We start from the raw sequence: 5,635 nt of genomic DNA, 5'->3' as shown, positions 1-5,635 counted from the left end.
CACTACCACTACTACTACAACCACCACAACCACATCGTCATCACGACCACTACTACTACAACCACCACCATATCATTACCATTACCACTACTACTACAACCACCACTACCACCATATCATTACCATTACCACTACTACTGCAACCACCACTACCACCATATCATCACCATTACAACTACTACTACAACCACCACAACCACATCATCATCACTACCACTACTACTACAACCACCACCACATCATCATCACTATCACTACTACTACAACTACAACCACCACCACATTATCATCACTACCACTACTACAACTGCAACCACCACCACCATATCATCATCATTGAAATATTTTTTTTTTTAAATTGAGCTTTATATAGTGCAATATCTACTAAATGTGCTCAAAGCGCTTTACAAGGGGTCCCTGGTCAACATTTAACATGTAGGACGGGACATGACGCCTGTTAGGCGATATTACAATTTTTCAGACAAAGACAACTCTGTTAACGGCCAGGTACTCATTTTACACCTGAGTACGGTGAGAGAATGGGAGTAAAGAGCCTTTTCCAAGGACTCAACTATGCGCCGAGCGCGAGGCTCGAACCCAGGACCTTCCGGAAGCGAGTGTCATACTACTAGACCACATAGCCGCATCATTACCTCTACTACTACAAACACCACCACCACATCATCATCACGACCACTACTACTACAACCACCACCACCACCATATCATTACCATTACCACTACTACTACAACCACCACCACATCATCATCACTACCACTACAATCATCACCACCACCACATCATCATCACTATTACTACTACAACTACAAACACCACCAACACCACATCACCTCACTAACACTCAGTACTACAATCACTACCATTAGGTTTTGGAGCTTTACTTCATTTGAAATAAGGAAACTTCGGAATTGTATTTGGCATTGTGTTTATATATCATAATATAATTCTAATCAGTTATCTATTTAGAACTAGATACTATACAATATGTATGCCAAATACCACCCCAATTCCCCTTTCTTGTGTGCGGGAATTCCTCTTTCGGCATTGAAATTGAGTGTGAGAGAGTCATCACTAGACACATAAACAACAGAAACAATTTAAAAACAAGACTATGACACGCAACCACTCACACACGAGGCTATACTATTTATCCTTTTCTCTATATAGAATAGGACAAGACAAACAATAGCTTGACTCTCGCTACACTTCGCATTGATGTTTGTCGTCTCACGAGTTCAACTCTCGGTCGACCTGTCAATATTCCTTTTTGCCTCGGACGTAATCATTAATAGAATGATGTGTGGTTTTGACCGTGAAGAAAACCTTAAGAAGTCACATTTATATCATTTTAGAGAGATCGTTTTGAATAATTTTGAGTTAAACGAGCGAGCAGCAACTTGTTTTCATGAACGGCCGATCAGCGCTTGTTTACTATAGTAACGCGATTCCCAGCCAACATCAAAATGGCGGATATTTTTCTCATCGAGGCCGCTGGTTGGTTAGCCAATAAGAGCACCGTACGGTTTCCATTGGGTAAATTCCTTGGTCTAAGCAGAAATAAATAAAGGGGAAACAACTACAATCTTTAGTGTGGTTATTCACTTTTATTCAATGATTAAAAACAAAAAATGAACTTTGTTTTACAAAGTGTGAGATAAATGATGATTATGTTGATGATAACGATGACGATGGATGGTGTTGATGATAACGATGATCAATGATGATGATGGGATTTACACTTTCCCCAATTTGTCATCTTATTTTAAAGTAAAGTGAAACCAGTTTATGCCTCTATTCCTAAGGAAAAAAAATTACTTTGACCTTTAATTCCAATGAAGTGTTAATAATGACTCTCTCATTCAGAGTCCGGAAAAGAAAATGTTATATTTTCCATTTAATTACGATGTACAGTAACCTCAGCTTTATTCATATCATGTAGCCTACATAGGTACCATACAGTAACCCCCAGCTACCACAAGTAGACGGGTCTGCATAATACCAATTTAAGTTAAACTCACTAAATCCTAACTCCGAAATACTGGTATTACAGTTACTCCATCATTATATATAATTTTTTTTTCTCTCTGAGTAACAAATTAAAATGTTGAACATTTCATATGGTACAGCAAAACCAAGGATTGATGCGTTGACTGATACTGATTGACTGATTAATTTATTTAATGTTAGATTAACTGACCAATTGATAATGATAATATTTGGTGTCGAATTGCCACAATTGTAACAAATTGAAAACAAAATGAATATGTTTATGTTGTGTATATTGTATATTGCACGCGCGAGAGAGAGAGAGAGAGAGAGAGAGAGAGAGAGAGAGAGAGAGAGAGAGAGAGAGAGAGAGAGAGAGAGAGAGAGAGAGAGAGAGAGTGTGTGTGTCATTCACTCTTCCCGGTATTTTTGTACAGTGTATTTGAATTTGTGGAAAACGCGTTGAAATGATGTTGGGTCTGTGATGTCTATATTATGTTATGTGGTAGTTTGTTCCATTCACGTATTGTTCGAGGAAAAATAACGCTGTATTTGTATGTGTTTGTTCTTGCAGACGGCTGGTGGAATTTGTTGGTGTGATGAAGCCTGGTTTTTTAAAATTGTAAATGCAAATTGGAATGTATATATGGCTGAGTGTGTGCTTTTGACTGTTTTGTGAAATACGTTGTGCATTCTCTCTACGAGACTGGAGTGTTGGTCATCTTAGTGTGTCTAGGTCTAGAGCTGCTGTTGTCACAGACCCCACTTCCGTCTTGCGGCAATTTGTGGCAAATCTTGCAGCTGATCTCTGAATGTTTTCAATGGCTTTTATGTCCTTAATTTTGTAGGGATCCCATGCAGTAGGGTACAAGCATACTCCAAAATAGGTCTCACAAGTTGAATATATATGCCTGTGCCTTGGTCTTTTCGGGACCATTGATGGAGATATCTCTTGATGAAATGTAATGTTTTGAAGGCCTTTGTCACAATATGGTGAATATGTTCCCACTGCAGAGTGTTATTTAAGCGGACTCCAAGATTTGTTATAATTATAATTATAAATAATTGTATTTACATGTTTAAATGTTTGGCCTAACACTTTGCAGTCAAAGCTCAATGTGTTTTTCTTGGTGGAGATTGACATCACAGAGCATTTTTCAGGATGGAAATTCATTTGCCAGGTGTTTGACTACTGTATCAGCCAGTCTAAATCTGACTGTAGTAATGTAATAATCAATTTAAACAGTGTGCAGAATCCATAAAGTGCTCTAATTGCAGAATCTATAAAGTGCTCTAATCGCAGAATCCATAAAGTGCTCTAATTAAGGTGCTACTCGTGCAAAGACAATGGGTAACACTAAACACAAAACTCAAAATTCTTTCACAACGCAAATGCCTGGTAACAATAAATTAGTTTTACCCTATTCCGAACGGCTGGATGCAATGCACCCGGGGAGACCAAACAACTGTAGATATTTTAGTTTTAGTTTTAGTTTAGCCGGGAATCAATTTTTTTCCCTTAAAATTCAGAAGGAATGTTTCCATAGTGGTTATAAATACATATGCAAATTATAGGAATTATTTTCAAAGAAACGTAAAATTTTATTGAGATTTAGATGACATTGGAAATAATGGATTTTTGATTCTGCAAAAAACTTCAGTGCAGCATTTGGCTGTCGAGTGCTCAATGACAATTTTATCTATGAATGGTGCATTGGGTAATTATTGTAATTCCACTGTTTCAGGCAGTGCGTTTACGCAAGTGAAGCAAACGGTATTCTTTATGTAGTCACTCTTAGGACATTTCAGCACCAGACAGCTTGGGATTGGGAGTAATTATGAATGGAATGGATCTAAGTTTCTGTTCTGTACGTGTCGGTGTCCATGTTTCAGGGTTGTTTACTTCTTACTATAGGTATTGAGTATTCAATGACAACTTTGTCTATGAATGGTGTAACCGTTTTCATTGGGCGATTTTTATGATTCCACTGTCTCTGGCAGTGCGTTTATGTGAGTGTATGCGAACGGCATTCTTTGTGTAGTTACTCTCAAATCATTTCAGCACCAGACTGCTCGGGAGTAATTATGAATGGAATGGGTCTGAGTTTCTGTTCTGTCTGTACTTGTCAATGTCCATGCTTCAGGGTTGTTTACATCTAACTATATTGAGTGACTACGTTTAGTACCTGCTTCAGTCCCTTGATAATAATAATAGTAATAATAATAATAGTAATAATAATAATAATAGTAATAATAATAATAATATAATAATAATAATAATAATATAATAATAATAATAATAATTAATAATAATAATAATAATAATAATAATAAATAATAATAATAATAATAATAATAATAATAATAATAATAATAATAATAATAACAATTGTTGTGATGTAGCTTTGTTCCTGCGCTTTGCTCTGTTATTATTTTCAACGCTTTGTTATGCTATGTCTGCTTTATCTGTTTTTGTAACTGTTTGCTTTTCTGCTTGTTGCAGATCATCATGCTTCTCGTTGTACCTCTTTTGAATGTTGAATAAAGCCTAGACTTAGGTTTAAACTAAAGACAGACCCTTCTACACTCACTTCATTAATAATAATAATAAGCCTATTTCCATAGTGTCTTTCGTCGAAACCTCAAGGTGCTTTTACTTTTAAAAAAACAACAAGACATTGTTTACTCAGAATACAATAACACAATTCAGTGATTTTAGTTATAATTCAATGATCATGGCTTTCCTCGGATCCGCAATTCTGTAGTCACAGAAGGAATTTCCTCCATTTAAAAAATTACATTTCCCCCCAATCAAATGTACTGGCAGTGAGAGACAACGTGTGACGAAACAAATAGGTGCAGTTTCTGACTCTCCAGAAGTTAGCTCAAAGTATCAATGATAGTTTATCATCCCAACTGCTCTAAAAGTGGGGGGTTAGCGCAGTAAAAATGGGGCTTAAAGGCAATTGTTCAAAATGTTCCTCCCTTTTTACTTTTTGCCAGTACTGATACTGATAATTACAATGACCAGCGTGTACAGGTCTAGTAGTATTAGTATTAGTACCCCAGCACTGTGGCTTATTATTTCCAAAAGAGTCATTTTATCTATGAATTTCGTTCATTCATAATTTTTTTTAACTCACTCAATCTTAGAGATTTTTGCTACTTTTCAAAATTGGAAAAAATATATTAATATGTACATAAATAAGTTTTATTCAACTACCACTAACATGTATAAACGAAATACATTAACTTTGATACTACGCCTATAATTTGTCTCCGAAAAAATGTAATAAATTGGCATGGGTAAAAGTAACCCGGGTAAACTATGGATATACTCACTGTTAGGGTTGAGTGAGTTAAAATTTTAAAAAACAAGCCCTCAGAAATGTTGTTTTCGTGTGAATTGTTCTCATAATGGTATTCACTATTCACAGCGTTGGACACAAGTAAGCGGCACAATTGGTGACAATTGCATTCCCATTCCCAAAAAAGAGACGTGTACAATTTTCAGTTTGACGTGGATCAAACTCGCCTGCTCTACTACTCCAGATATCCATTAGTTTCTATTCACAGTAGTCGTTACTGTCCACAACAAACACATCAAAACAACAATAACAAATGACA

Source organism: Berghia stephanieae, chromosome 10 (assembly GCF_034508935.2).
Source record: "Berghia stephanieae isolate SIO BIC M18660-M18661 chromosome 10, UCSD_Bste_1.3, whole genome shotgun sequence".
NCBI lineage: Eukaryota > Metazoa > Mollusca > Gastropoda > Nudibranchia > Aeolidiidae > Berghia > Berghia stephanieae.
The sequence above is the reverse complement of the archived record's forward strand: the minus strand, read 5'-3'. Positions refer to the sequence as shown.